The sequence below is a fragment of the Pinus tabuliformis genome, chromosome 4_1, assembly GCF_031772625.1.
Source record: "Pinus tabuliformis cultivar Carrire ecotype Pingquan chromosome 4_1, CPIR1, whole genome shotgun sequence".
Lineage (NCBI taxonomy): Eukaryota > Viridiplantae > Streptophyta > Pinopsida > Pinales > Pinaceae > Pinus > Pinus tabuliformis.
This window is the reverse complement of record NC_142303.1, coordinates 206,390,644-206,406,294: the sequence shown is the minus strand read 5'-3', so window position 1 is coordinate 206,406,294 and position 15,651 is coordinate 206,390,644. Positions and strand designations below refer to the sequence as shown.

Here is a 15,651-nt window from a genome sequence, read left to right as displayed (position 1 = left end):
AGTGGTGACATAATATATGAGAGGTTTACTATTCTTTTTTCATCAGAGAGAGGTTTACTATTGTTAATACAGCAGCTTCACATTTTCAGTTACGGGTCAACATAAGGATTTTGTGTGAGAACGTGAATGTTATCTGTGCATTTTGTTTACAAAGACATATTTTGTGTGAAAACGTGAATGTTATTTGTGCTTTTTATTGTGTGAGAAGGTGAATGTTATTTGTGCATTTTGTTTACATAGATATATTTTGTGTGAAAACGTGAATGTTATTTGTGCATTTTGTTTTCAAATAGATACCTCTTCCGGAAGTAAATACCATTCACAAATTTTTGTATATTGGGCAGAAGGTTATTGTTAAATATTTCTCGAGATTCGAAGGTAACAACTACCACAATTAATGATCTTTATTTGAAATTGAATTAATACTTTTAAAAAATAATAATTTAAAATTATAAATATTAAATTGATATATAATTTTGTTTAATAAAATAAATAATATTTTATTTTATTTAATTATTTAATGGATGTAAATATAATATTTTTAAATACAACAAAAAAAATAGTTACATTGAAATTAAATAATTTTTCATCGAACAATCAAATATGATGTATGATGTATGTTGTGGGTAAAAAGGATACCTAATAATCTAGGATTTCATTACTATTATAATGAAATGTATTTTTGCATTTTTGCTTTATAACTTGGTTTCATTTTAGTTTTTGGGGATTTATGGAAATGCATGATAAAAGCAAATTATATGTTTGGTTTTCTTTTTTGCTTTATAACTTGATAGTTTCATTTTAGTTTTGGGGGATTTATCGAAATGCATGATCAAAGCAAATTATATGTTTGGTTTTCAAAAATAATTTAATAGTTTAATTTTTTATTTTTATTTTTAATAAAAAAATTTAATAATTTAAATTTCAGATAAATTATATTAGTAATTTTTAATGGTTAACCTTTGGATTTTATTAATGAGATTGATTCTCAGGATTAACGTGAAAAAACTAATTTATTAATATAATTACGACTAATAAGATTTATTAATATAATGAGACTAATGAGATTTATTCTCAGGATTAACGTGAAAAAATTAATTTATTAATACAATTACGATTAAATAGTAGAGATACATTTTGTTCCATAAGGTTCTAGAATTAGCTTTTAGAATTATAAAATTATTTTAATTAAAACAAATATTAAGAGAGCTTTCGATCAATATATAAGAAATTATTAATAATTTAGCCAATCTATAATAAATTATTAAAATATTAATATTGTTAAGAAAATTGATAATTAGAAATAGAAAGAATAAAAAATTAGGAAAACAATAAGTTTTGAATAAATTAATTCTATTATCATATTATAAATATAAAAAAGAGAAAAGATTTTGTTTATTTATTATATTAACATAAATAATTATTATTATAAACTATAAAATTAAATAAATAAATAAAAAAGAATAATGATAATAAAAGTAACTATTCAAAAATAACAAGAATATAAATTTTTAGTTTAATTTAATTAAACTAGAATATAAATTTACTATAAAAAAATTAAAATAAGTATAAAAAAATATGGATATATATAAAATTATTAGGATTTATTAATCAATAAAAATAGTTATTTGCAAATAAAGATATATATATATATATATATATATATATATAGAGAGAGAGAGATCCATAAAATTATTAGGGTTTATTAATCAATAAAAATAGTTATTTGCAAATATATATATATATATATATATATATATATATATATATATATATATATATCTAGAGAGAGAGAGAGAGACTTTTTTTTTTTAAGATTTAGAAAGGGATTTAGGCTCTCTAATTTATAGTAGAACTCTGGGTAATGATGCATCCATGCTATTTATTCCTTAAGGTCTATTGATTCTTTGCCTTTTCCTGAGAATGGACCACATTAGTTGGTTAATGTGATTAATTCAAAAGACATTTCTACATTATGGATTACAAAAGTCTTAAATCTAACATTGATCAAATTTATTACAATTTTACTACTACCATTAACAAGTTCTCTAATGAGGTTTCGTATAAACAGATTAACAGATCTTCCAACCCTTGGTATGACAAAGACTATAAAATTGCAAGGAAAGTGATTAGAGATGCTCCTAATGAAACTGTAAAGCTCCGGAATATTAGTATAGATAAAACCCTCATTAAAAAGAAGAAGTGGTCTTATATTAATAAGAGACGAGAGCATCTACTTCACCTTTCTAAACTTGCGCCCATAAAGTTTTGGCAGAATGTGCTTGTTCGTAAATCAAAAAATAATAATTCAATCCCCTTAGAGAACTAGGAAATCTATCTTAAAAAGTTGCGTGACTTCCCAAACACCATGGACACCATCGTAAACACTCATATTAAGGAAAATATATTTTCTCTTGAAGACGTTAAGTTCAGGATTAATAAGCTCGCTAATGAGAAAGCTAAAGATATCAAAGGATACCAAGCTGAAATCTTTAAAATAGGAAGATTTATCCTCATTCCTCATCTCCACAAACTTCTCAATTTGGTTGTAAAGCATGGCTTCCCTAAGCCTTGGACACAAAGCCTTATTGTTCATATCTTTAAAAATGCAGACACAAACACTCCCTCTAACTACATGACCATTATGATTAGCCACATATTAGCCAAACTTTATGGGCTCATTTTGGAAAAGAAGATTAGCCTTTGGCTTGAAAACCATGGTAAAAGAGCACATGGCATAGTTTTAGTAAACATTCATGTTTCCTTGCCTCTTGCAACTGTGGCATGCACTAGGTAGGAGAGCTAGGGCCACAAGGAGGGCACATGGTGCACTTGCAAGGCACAAATGAAGGCATCACTGCCCACTAGAAGTGCGTAGTGCACTCAACTAGGAGATAGAGGCTTGACTAGCATGTGAAGAAGAGATACGTAGTCAGAAAGGAGGATCTACTTATTGGAAGTGAGATGTACGCAGGAGGGAGAGAGAGGGCTTAGGCTAGTGTAGGTCACAGTTCTAGCTGAAAAGGAGGGTCTCCACTATGCCTTAGAAGTTTGCAATGTACTCTTATTCACGTGTCACAAATATTTGATTTTCATGTAACGTTAAACTTTCTATAGGTTATTATGTAACGTTAAACTTTCTATAGGTTATTATGACTGTGAAGTTATATTCTTTTTAAAATAAGTTTTCAAAAGTATCACTGTTTTTACATAAATTTTTTTTTTATGAAAAACATTGTCTATTTAATTTATATTATCAATTTTCAAATATATTAATTTAAATTGAAAAAACTGAAATTTAAATTATTTGATCTCAGAAGAAATCTCATTTTCTATGTTTTTTTAAATAATAGCTATAGTAAACATCAAGGTCTTGTAGCTTTTCAAAAAACATGTAAAGGCTCATGATGAACAAGTTTCAAATGTTCTCCATTGGACTACTGATAAGATTGCTCGTATCCTTATAAAGAATAATGTTTTTGCTACCTTCAAGCCCCTTAATACTATTAGGATCTCCCTTAGATCTGTTAAGGGCCTTGTGAACCTTAAGGACATGAAAGGGGTTTACTCTCCCTCCTCATGTGGGATTCCCTACATTGGTGAAACTAGGCACTCCATTACTTTGAGAATTGAAGAACATGCAACAAACATTAAGAACTATCATTCCCGCTCCTCATCTATTGTTGAATGTGCAGAGAAAACTAAGCACCATGTTTGCATTGACAATTCCAAGGTCATCACATAATTTCCACCATAGGAATTTGAGAGAGGCGATTGAAATTGAGAAACAGATGGAAATTCTCAATAGGGATGATGGTTGGAAATTAAGTGTTGGATTCATGCCCTCTCATTATGCCATTTTTTTTTTCCTTAATCTCGTATCGTTTTTGTAATTAATCTTGGCATATTCCTTTATTGTGTTGTATATATTATCCTATTATAATTTTATTTAGTATTATAACAATATTATTTGTCAATAACTATTTTTATTGATTAATAACCCCTAATAATTTTATGATGATGATGATGATTAACGTCCACTAAGAATAATGTGGTTTATCAGACTTTAAGAAGAAAAAGAATCTAATTGAGATTCTTCAAGATCTTATTTCTATGATAAAAAAGAAGGGAAAGAAGTGCTTCAAGCTCACTGTAGTTGGGTTGACTTAACAAGTCAAGAAGGTTGGAAGTGTGGAAGATGTTAGGGAAACAAGAGTGGATGTGAGTAAGAGTCGAGCAATCTAAAAGAAAGTGTTTTTCATATTCCACCCTCTTCGTATTGGAAAAGCTGATAGGTTTTATCGTCCCAGGGAGTCTTAGGAGTAGACCACCTCCCAGTTTCACTTCAAAGCTCATGAGAATTAGTTCTAATCCTAACAATGTTCACTTTTTTCTTAGTGTTGGTTAAAATAGAGAGATAATTTTGGTTATCAAGGGTGGGGTTGATCACCTCCTTATAATATCTTAGCTTCCTTTTACCCTCCATCTCCTTATCATCCCACAATTTATCCTTAAATGTGGAGGTGATATTATCTTTGACACTATCCTCTCTTCCCATGAAGATCTCCTCCTTTATCCCCCAATGGTTGAGCCAAGACTGGGCATCCTTATACCACCCATGCTTGAGGCGGAGGTGGGGGTTTTGACTAAACTTAGAAGAAATTTTGGGAAGCCTCTTGCCTTCCATGTTGTAAATATTCTTCTTATACATCAGATACTTAAACATAGCCCTGCTTTCAATGGGGGAAAGGCCAACTTCGATCGGGAGGGTAGGATAGGGGGTATTTCCCTTGATCTTGAGGTTGTAGGTAATGAATTGTTTTTGAATCATCTCAATCTTTCTCTACGACTCTTTGGATATATTTCAACCCCAAACTTCACATCCGTATAAGACAACAGGGGTCACGAGGGTCTAAAAAATGAACATTTTTTTACTCCAAATACAAAGATTGGTCGACTTACAATTGTTTTCAAGCTCATAATAAGCTTTCCAGCCTCCAATAATCCTTTTCTCAATGTTATAATTCTAGTTGAGCTAATGAGGAATGTCAATACCCAAATATTTATAAGAAGAAACTTGTTCTAAGAAATTGTTATCATAGATGAAATTACCATGGTTAATCCTTTTGGATTTGATAATCACAACTTTAATTTTGTCAGTATTAACTGTCATACCTGTATTGGAGCAGTAATCATGAAGGGTCTTAAGCTCCTTGTCTAGGTCAACATGGCTTCTATCAAGATGAATGATATCATCAGGATAAAGGAGAAGAGTAATGATTATACATGCAAGCTCGGTGCCCTTGCAACCCACAATTTCCAAACGCTCCTCTAGCTTATTGATGTAAATGGCAAAAAGGGTAGGGGATAGAGGACACCCTTTCTTAACCCTGATATTACATTTAATATATTTAGACCACCCTTTGTTGGTCTTAAGATTGGAAACAACAGTCTCGTAGAGGAAAATCGCAGCAATCCTCAACTCAGGAGGAACCATTATTTCATCAAGACGTTTCCAGAGCTTATCCTCAGGAATAGTGTCAAAGGCTTTTGTAAAGTCCACAAAGTAGCAAAAGAGATCAACTTTACTATTGTGACATTCCTCGGTAATGATCTTGAGGGTGACAAGATGGTCGATAGTCGAGTGATATCTCCTAAACCCAGCTTGCCCTTTATCTCTTTTACCATGGTTTTCAAGCCAAAGGCTAATCTTCTTTTCCAAAATGAGCCCATAAAGTTTGGCTAATATGTGGCTAATCATAATGGTCTTGTAGTTAGAGGGAGCGTTTGTGTTTGCATTTTTAAAGATAGGAACAATAAGACTTTGCGTCCAAGGCTTAGGGAAGCCATGCTTTACAACCAAATTGAGAAGCTTGTGGAGATGAGGAATGAGGATAAATCTTCCTATTTTAAAGATTTCATCTTGGTATCCTTTGATATCTTTAGCTTTCCCATTAGCGAGCTTATTAATCCCGGACTTAACGTCTTCAAGAGAAAATATATTTTCCTTAATAGGAGTGTTTACGATGGTGTCCAAGGTGTCCGAGAAGTCATACAAATTTTTAAGATGGATTTCTCAGTTCCTTAAGGGGATTGAATTATTATTTTTTGATTTACAAACAAGCACATTCCACCAAAACTTTATGGACGCAAGTTTAGAAAGGTGAAGTAGATGCTCTTGTCTCTTGTTAATATAAGACAACTTCTTTTTAATTTGGGTTTATCTATACTAATATTCTGGAGCTTTACAGTCTCTTGTTAATATAGGACAACTTCTTCTTTTTTAATTTGGGTTTATCTATACTAATATTTTGGAGCTTTACAGTTTCATTAGGAGCATATGTAATCGCTTTCCTCGCAATTTTATAGTCTTTGTCATACCAAGGGTTGGAAGATCTGTTAATCTGTTTATATGAAACCTCATTAGAGAACTTGTTAATGGTAGTAGTAAAATTGTAATAAATTTGATCAATGTTAGATTTAAGACTTTTGTGATCCATAATGTAGAAATGCCTTTTGGATTAATCACATTATTAAGATTTGGTCGACGTTTCAAACCAACTAATGTGGTTCATTCTCAGGACAAGGCGAAGAATCAATAGATCTTAAGGAATAAATAGCATGGATGCATCATTGCCCAGAATTAGCCGTTGGAAAATAGTTGTACTATAAATTAGAGAGCCTAAATCCCTTTTTAAATCTTTAAAAAAAAGTCTATATATATATATATATATTTGCAAATAACTATTTTTATTGATTAATAAACCCTAATAATTATATATATATATATATATATATATATATATATATATATATATATATATATATATATATATATATATATATATATATGTAGTAAATTTATATTCTGGTTTAATTAAATTAAACTAAAAATTTATATTCTAGTTATCTTTGAATAGTTACTTTTATTATCATTATTTTTGTTTGCTTGTTTTATTTACTTATTTAATTTTATAGTTTATAATAATAATTGCTTATGTTAATATAATAAATAAATAAAATATTTTCTCTTTTTTATATTCATAATATGATAATACAATTTATTTATTCAAAAGTTTTTGTCTCCCTAATTTTTATTCTTTCTATTTCTAACCATCAATTTTCTTAACAATATTAATATTTTAATAATTTATTATACATTGGCTAAATTATTAATAATTTCTTAATATTGATCAAAAATTTTTTTTTAATATTTGTTTTAATTAAAATAATTTTATAATTTTAAAAGCTAATTCTAGAACTATATGGAACAAAATGTATCTCTACTATTTAATGGTAATTGTATTAATAAATTAGTTTTTTCACGTTAATTCTGAGAATGAATCTCATTAGTCGTAATTGTATTAATAAATTAGTTTTTTCATGTTAATCCTCAAAAATGAATCTCATTAATAAAATCGAAATATTGACCTTTAAAAATTACCAATATAATTTATCTGAAATTTAAATTATTAAATTTTTTATTGACAAACTATAAAAAAAAATATTTTTATTTGAAACTATTAAATTATTTTTGAAAACCAAACATAGAATTTGCTTTTATCATGCATTTAGATAAATCCCTAAAAACTAAAATAAAACAATCAAATTATAAAGCAAGAGACATATAATTTGCTTTTATCAACCATTTCCATAAATCCCCAATACTAAAATGAAATGATAAGTTATAAAGCAAAAATGAAAAAATTTTCATTATAAAAATAATGAAATCTTAGATTATTAGGTATCCTTTTACCCACAACATACCTCATACATCATATTTGATTGTTCCATGAAAAATGATTTAATTTCAATGTAACTATTTTTTTTGGTGTATTTAAAAAATAATATATTGACATGGATTAAATAATTAAATAAAATAAAATATTATTTATTTTGTTAAACAAAATTACATATCAATTTAATAGTTATAATTTTAAATAATTATTTTTTTTAAAGTATTAATTCAATTTCAAATAAAGATTATTAATTGTTGTAGTTGTTATCTTCTAATCTCTAGAAGTATTTGACAATAACCTTGCGCCCAATATACAAAACATTGTGAATGGTATTTACTTCCTACACTAAAGAGGTATCTATTTGAAAACAAAATGCACAAATAACATTCATATTTTCACACAAAATATGTCTCTGTAAACAAAATGCACAAATAACATTCACGTTTTCACACAAAATCCTTATGTTGACCCGCAACTGAAAATGTGAAGCTGCGTATTAACAATAGTAAACCTCTTTCTGAGGAAAAATATAGTAAACCTCTCATAAATTATGTGGCCACTCCTATAAGTTGCCCGATAATCCCCTCCTTTTGCATGGAGTAATTTGAATTTTCCACATAAATGAGGGCTTAAATGAGAGGGGAGGAAGGGTAATGAAGCAGGGGAAACCTCCATTGTCGGACTCGGTGTTGCTGCCTTCACCTCTGTGACTTCTGCTGCTTCCACCATTATCATCATAACGAGCAAGAAAGCTACAAATGTGTCTCCTTCCGATCCTTTCTAGCCTTGGAAATGCACCCTCCTTGCCATAGGCATCTGGTAACTCTTTTAAGGACCACGATCCAATTATATCCAGTCTCCTCAACCATTTCAGCTTCTCTAGCCCTACAGGAATCTCTTCAAGGTCCCTACAGGACTTTAGTATTAGACAACTTAACTGCTCGAAATCACATATCCATGATGGGATCTTAACTAAAACGTTGGATTGCACAACTAGAGTGTTTAGCTCTACCATACCTTCATCGACAACATCCTCAGGATAAGGGTTCTCATCTATACCATATTACGTACTGCGACCTCTGTAAATGGAAGCACCCAGTCCTCCAGTTCCAGCCATTTGTGGTGCTTCAGACTGTGCAGATCACTAAAGATAGCAGCTCGTTTGTACTCTACACGACTTCCCCTCAGATCACATAAATTTGTTCTCGGCTGTGATGTTTGCTGCCAAGCTTTCCAGCACTTTTCCATTTTCAGATACTGCAACGATGTGAGAATTGAGATCCCACAAGGAATGTATTTTACCCCTTGACAGAAACTCAGATCCAGATATATCAAACTTGTCATTTTATGTAACCTGTAAGGCAACTCACTCAATTGGCCACAGTGGGACAATTCCAGTATCTGGAGTTTCTTCAATCTTCTTGTTGAAACGCGTAGCTTCGCTATCAACGCTCGTGCTAGATGGAAGAAAACCAGATGCTTCAATGCTCCAAAGCTATTAGGAAATATTTTGATAGACGTTCCTCGCAAATCCAGCACTCTAATAGATGTAAGAGTCCTCGTCACACTGGACGGAATATCTTCCAAAGATTTGCTCTCAGATAGCAGCATCGCCCGGATATCCTGACCTTTGAATTCATTAGGGATTGACTTAAATTTATTCTCCATCAGAGAAATCCTGCCCTTGCCTATGCAATCTTTCAAAGGGAATTCCTCCAAACCTTTGCTCGCTCTAAAGCAACAATTTTCTTCCTTGGCAATTTGCAGTGCTAGATCATGTAACACATCATGCATTGAGTAGGTCACCACCTATCCATCAGTGTCCTTGATACTAGCTTCGATGAAGGTTTCTCTCCGCGAACATTCAGAATGTAACAACGAGAAAGTTTTTTTCGAATTGTATCTCGAAGGTCGAATGGAAGAAGATTTCATTTCAAAAATTGGGTGCAATACTGAATTTGAAATCCTAGGTGCAATACTGAATTTGGAATCCTGCAACATTCAATGGGAGTATGCAATAATAAATGGAGTATGCAATAATAAATTAGATGTACTGTAGTACTGTCATTGCGTGCAAACAATATCACGGGACAGGTACATCTCATCAGTATTTCCCAGTGGAGACTCAAGACCATTCCCGGCCGGAGGACTGTCATGTTACATATGCCATGTATGTATGGGGAGGACGCTATCAGGTGCATTAAATGCCCGATAGCACGTTGTTTAGCTCTCGCCAATGTTTATTTCAACCACAAGGATTGGTTCGTGATTATCCAAGAATTGCGTATTCCAAAACCATACGGAGGCTGCTCCTAGAGGGCATTAAATTATGAACATGTTTGAGAAACAAAGTATATCATGGGAGGTTTAAAAGGAATAAATATTTTAATATCATTTCAAACTTATAGCTTACTTATAGTTAAAAGAAAAAATTGGGTTAGATGGTCATGCATACCATAAACTCTTGGCAACATTGAAATTCCGACTTGTGTAATAACAAGTGCACTGACCTCTCAATAGTGGTCATAATCAATACCATAATCATAGAATATGGGTTGAGGATGAGAGTGTCTAAGAGGGAGATAATAAATTGGTTATAAGAAATACTACTTATAAGATCCATAACATTAATGGACAATATTTATTGACCATAATAACTATTTTTATAAGGAAATAAAACAATAGTATATAATAATGGGTGGGACCAACAATATATCCTTTTCCCGAGGTAAGTATTATTTATAAGGGGAAAGATAAATTTCTTACTCTGAGTACAAGGGGTTATATATATATATATACACACACACTATGTTTCAGCCCTTAATATAAATATTCGTGATAATCAATTAGGAATATAGAAATGAAAATATATAACTATATTAAGGAAAGAATAATTTCGTAAGCATAGTGTAAATTTGGGATAGTACTCAAAAAAAAAAAAAAAAACTAGCCAAGGGTTCTAGAACAGGAGATGTGATACTTCTAGAAACTTTAATTCTTCTTCATAATCTTTCTGTGTGCTTGCACATTGGCAATCAATGTTAGAAATAAAAATAATTGCATAAACACGTTGGTTTTGTTTCTTTTGCTCTTTAATAAGATCTTTCTCCTGTCGCACTTCTACTTTTCTTCTGCCTTTGTCTATGTTTTCTCTCTTTGGGCTTCCTTCTTTGCCTCTACCTCTACCTTTGTCATTGTCTTTGTATTTATTTCTATCTCTTCCACCTTTTCATTAACCTGTGTTGTAGTAAACAAGTTGTCTTCCACTTGGTTTTCAGATTCCAACAAGTTTCTCTCAATGAATAACATCATGTCGATATGATATTTCTGTTTCATCATCCCCAAATATTCATCTTTAGGTAACAAGTCTTCATCAAAATCTACGTCAACAATATTAATTTTTGGATTCACCATAGCATTTACTGCTCCAATAGTAGCTTCACTGCCATTAGAAAGCTCTGTTGCTAGATTCACCAATTTTTCATTAGCGAGATTTGTTAATGGATTCACTGTATTATCATTAGCAATACGCACTGTTGGATTCACCATATTTTTATCAGCAAGATTTTTTGCCGGATTCATCAATTTTTCATCGACTTGCAACGGTGCATTTTGGTATTCACAAGCATTTATACACTCCTCTGCTTCTTCTGCAAATTTATCACAATCATCGTCTACTTGTAGTTGTGCATAGTGGGATTCAATAAACTTTTAATCTTCAACTACAATGCTCCCCCTTACACCAAAACTCATCTTGAGGGTATCCTAGGCCTCCTTGGCCATCTTGGCATCTGAAATCAGGGGAATAATGTTTTCATCTACATATATTGTTATGCATGTCAATGCAAATGTGTTCTTTTGCCTCTTCATTTCAAATTCTTTCAAAAAAATTTCATACATCTCTAGATCCTTCTTCGACTTTCTTAGTATCTTGGCTTTTCCCATTTGTTGTGGTTTAACAAGAAAATGAACTTGCAGACATAACAGTTTCCTATGGTTCTGCCTTTGCAGTGGATTCTATGATGCTTAGTTTCCACAAAATAAATGGGTCTACAAATTGTTTCTCTACAAAAAAAAAACTAATTTTCAAGGCTTTTAAAAATATTATTTTGAAAAATAATCTAGTGCCTTCTTTGAAAAAAGTAAACCCTTTTCTCAATTGAATGGGCTCTCCTCAGCGCTTCTTGAAAAACTCTTTAAAAATTATTTTAAACAAAACCCTATTTTTTCAAAACTTTTGATTTAAAATAAATTTACAAAATTCCCTAAAAAAAAACATGAATAAAGCCTTTCCACGAAGGCACAAAACTAGATTCAAAATTTATGAATAAAAAGGAAATTATTGAGTTTGTCTTGTTGCAAAAATTTTAAGATTTTAGGAGGATACTTTGTCAACGTTTGGAAAAAAAACAATGAACCTTTTTACTTTCACAATTTTTGGATGAACTTCAATTTTTTTAGTAAAATTGCCTCATCATCATTTGCATAGTTCCAACGGGAGCCACCTTAGTGGGAATTACATTATCCCAAAGGACGTCCAAGATTTCACAATCTTGGTGATAACATCCCAATGGTAGGCAAAACATTCTTCTATGCAACATCGGGGTTGACCTCAACCTAGGCTCCACCTAGTTCGAATATATACAGTGGGATGAGTCGTGACCTTGATACAACATGCAGAGTTAATGGGAGCGGTGGTGTGGTGCTATCTTGCATGCATAAGCATGTACATTGACTTCATGGTAAAGGAGATGATTTTTAACCTAATGTGGTTTTTGAACAGTGTGATTGGTATTCATTGTAGCATAGGGAGGCCCTAGCTAAACACCCTACATTAAGATCGATGGTTGGGAGGAAAGTTAAGAGGAGGTTACGTAGAAACGCTTTGGCCTCTACATATATGGAGAATATTTATGGAAATTCCTAATAAACACATATGTGGTCGGGTTTACACTGCATGTCTAAGTGATCTATGCTTGGTTGAGCAGGTGGAGTTGTGAGGGAGGAGAGAAGGTTGATCAACCAATTGTAAACTTCCTGTCACTCCTCGAGTGCTTGATTCGATGGACATCAAATGAGATTCTCTAGTTCTTAACTTGGAGCTTTTGTAGTCTCGTGGAATTTAGGTAGTTCTTTTTTCTTGTAGGATCTATATTTATTTTCATTGTTTCTCTTTGAAATTTCCCTAACATACCTCTAAGAGTGGTTGTATCTGTCTCTGCATCCTGTTTTATTCTTGCAATCTTTTGATAATTTTATTGGGTTGTAATTTTTGTGTTGACCCTCGATTGATTTTTCAATATATTCCCTTTCTAATAACACTTTATTGGTAATGGTTGGTCCTTACTGACTCTGGGATATCATTTTGTTCACATAATTTCTCCACCCTTGGGGATGCTGGTATTTTGGGTTTCGATTATGTAAGGATAAATCTTTAGCATTTATTCTGGGTGGTTGTTATTATCCTGTTTCACTTGGTGGCACCCTTTAGGCTAGGGTCACCTTCTCAGGATTTTTTGGTTCACATATTTTTTCATGACTTCATCACCCACTAGTTTATTGGTCTTTTGGATTTTTTTGTTTAGCAAAGGGATGGGTTCATGATTTATTTGGTTTTGGATTGAGTTCTTTGGGTTTCAACATCGGGTGTTATTTTTACCGACTTGACATGCAACACCAATGTATGCCTAGCGAGTGTGAAGGAGGGAGGGAGAAATTATTGGGGTTGCAATTGAGCCCAAAAGTAGGCCGAGGAAGCTGCTGACATTTACCATGATGTTGTTCCCCCCTAAAACTCATAGTGAAATTTGCTAGATGTAGTCTCTCTTTTTTTATGATAGACAAGCCCTATCAAATTCTAAGAACCTCGATGATGTGTCTGCATGGATTCTAGACCGAGAGAACACAAGTTGAAGATGGAAACATCGATTCACAACACTGGATTTGTATTGCTGGATGGAGATCTTTTTGGCAAGGTTCTTGAAGGACAAGAATACAGAAATATATAATATTTTGCTAGCCTACTAGGTGTGAAAAGAGTCTAACATTACCAATAAGTGTGTTTAGAGAGTATTGATGTGAGGTTGGCACACATTGAGCTTCATTTTCAATGTGAACTTTCTCCTCATGCCCCTCCAAGTTCGAATGATAGAGATCCAACTCCTATCACCTCTTCAGATTCTCGAGTTTGAATGTTTATTTTAAGTTTTTGGTTTTAGAATACCATTGGTGATGCTTGAATGGTTGTAAATAGGACATGGTTAATGATGATGTTAGATGCATGTGTTTTACATGATATTTTGAGGTAATGCAACTTCCCTTTAAAATAAAAATAAAAAATAAAAAATAATGTTCTAAATAGAAAAATAATATGCGCTATTAAAAAAATAAATATGTTGTAAAGTAATTGAAGTAAAAAATTTTGTGAATAAGTTGTTTAAATATTATAGTTTTCAAAAAATATTTCAACAAGAAATTTAAATAAACTATTTGAAGATCTATGTTAATTAATGTATGTCCATATCAACATGAATATGTTGTAAAGTAATTGAAGTAAAAAAAATTGTGAATAAGTTATTTAAATATTATAGTTTTCAAAAAATATTCCAACAAGAAATTTAAATAAACTATTTGAAGATCTATGTTAACTAATGTATGTCCATATCAACTTCATTTATATCTATGTATAGAAAAAAAATTGTTAAAAAAAATATGTTAATACAAATTAATATTCACATATACTTCAAATTACATTAATAATAAAAAAATATTTTAATTTGGGTGACAAAATATCTGGATGTACATGTTTTTAAAATTTTTTAATGTCAATTACATCACTTAAAAAAATGATGTATATATCATGAGAAAAATCAGTTTTTATGGTTAAAACATTTATTTAGTGATATATATATATATATATATATATATATATATACTACTTACCATTCACAAATATAGTTTAAGCAATGAAAAATAATTCATTGTATTTTGCACTCTAAAAACATATTAATTTACTTAGTAACTCTAAAATTGTATTTTCCATATTAATCTACTAAGTAACTTTCTTGAATTCTAAGAGATAAATTTACCTCCAATGCAATCGAAGCACTTAGTGCCTCAGCTTTGTTATGTACTCGGATTATGACAAACAAATATAGCTCTGATGGACAGTGAGTGTATTGGAATTTTGACGAAGCACTTAGTGCCTCAGCTTTGTTATGTACTCGGATTATGACAAACAAATATAGCTCTGATGGACAGTGATTGTATTGGAATTTTGACGGTGAGTGCATTGGAATTTGAGAAGGGACCATTTTAAATATATACGAGTTTAATGCTTTTAGGGTGGAGGTGAAAACTAAAAGGGAGGATAATTATTAACCAAATTTTTTGATAGTTTAATTTGAAATGGGTTTCAATATATATATATACATAACATTAAGTATTAATAAACTATTAATATATGATAGTAAATATTTATTAATGTTTTTATTTTAATCTAAGTAACTATAAAAGATAAAAAAATTATGATTTTGGTTTTCAACTTGAGCCTGTAAGATATAGAGCTTTGAATAATCACATGGTTTTTTTTATCATCATTGCTTTATGATCTTGTTATATATTTATAGTTTAGTTTTATGTGTCATGAAAGTTTTCTTGGTTCATGTTTAATTTGAAAGAATGCATTAATTATTTATATATATATATATATATATATATATATATAACTTCATTGTTATAAACATATATATATATATTAATTTCATTGTTATAAACATTGTTCGTAAAACCTCACTCTTAAATATGATGAATTGGAATTCATCTTATTTACTATGTACATTTGTTTTCTTTGTTTTTAGTAGTTTTGATTTTAATTATTAAGTTTATAAAGAATATTTATTTTCCATTAAAA

General features: G+C 30.9%; 1 pseudogene; it reads right to left on the bottom strand.

The window, feature by feature from the left end:
* Positions 1 to 8,301: 8,301 nt before the first annotated feature.
* On the bottom strand, positions 8,302 to 9,407 carry LOC149174935 (uncharacterized; annotated as a pseudogene).
* Between the last annotated feature and the right edge of the window lie 6,244 nt (positions 9,408 to 15,651).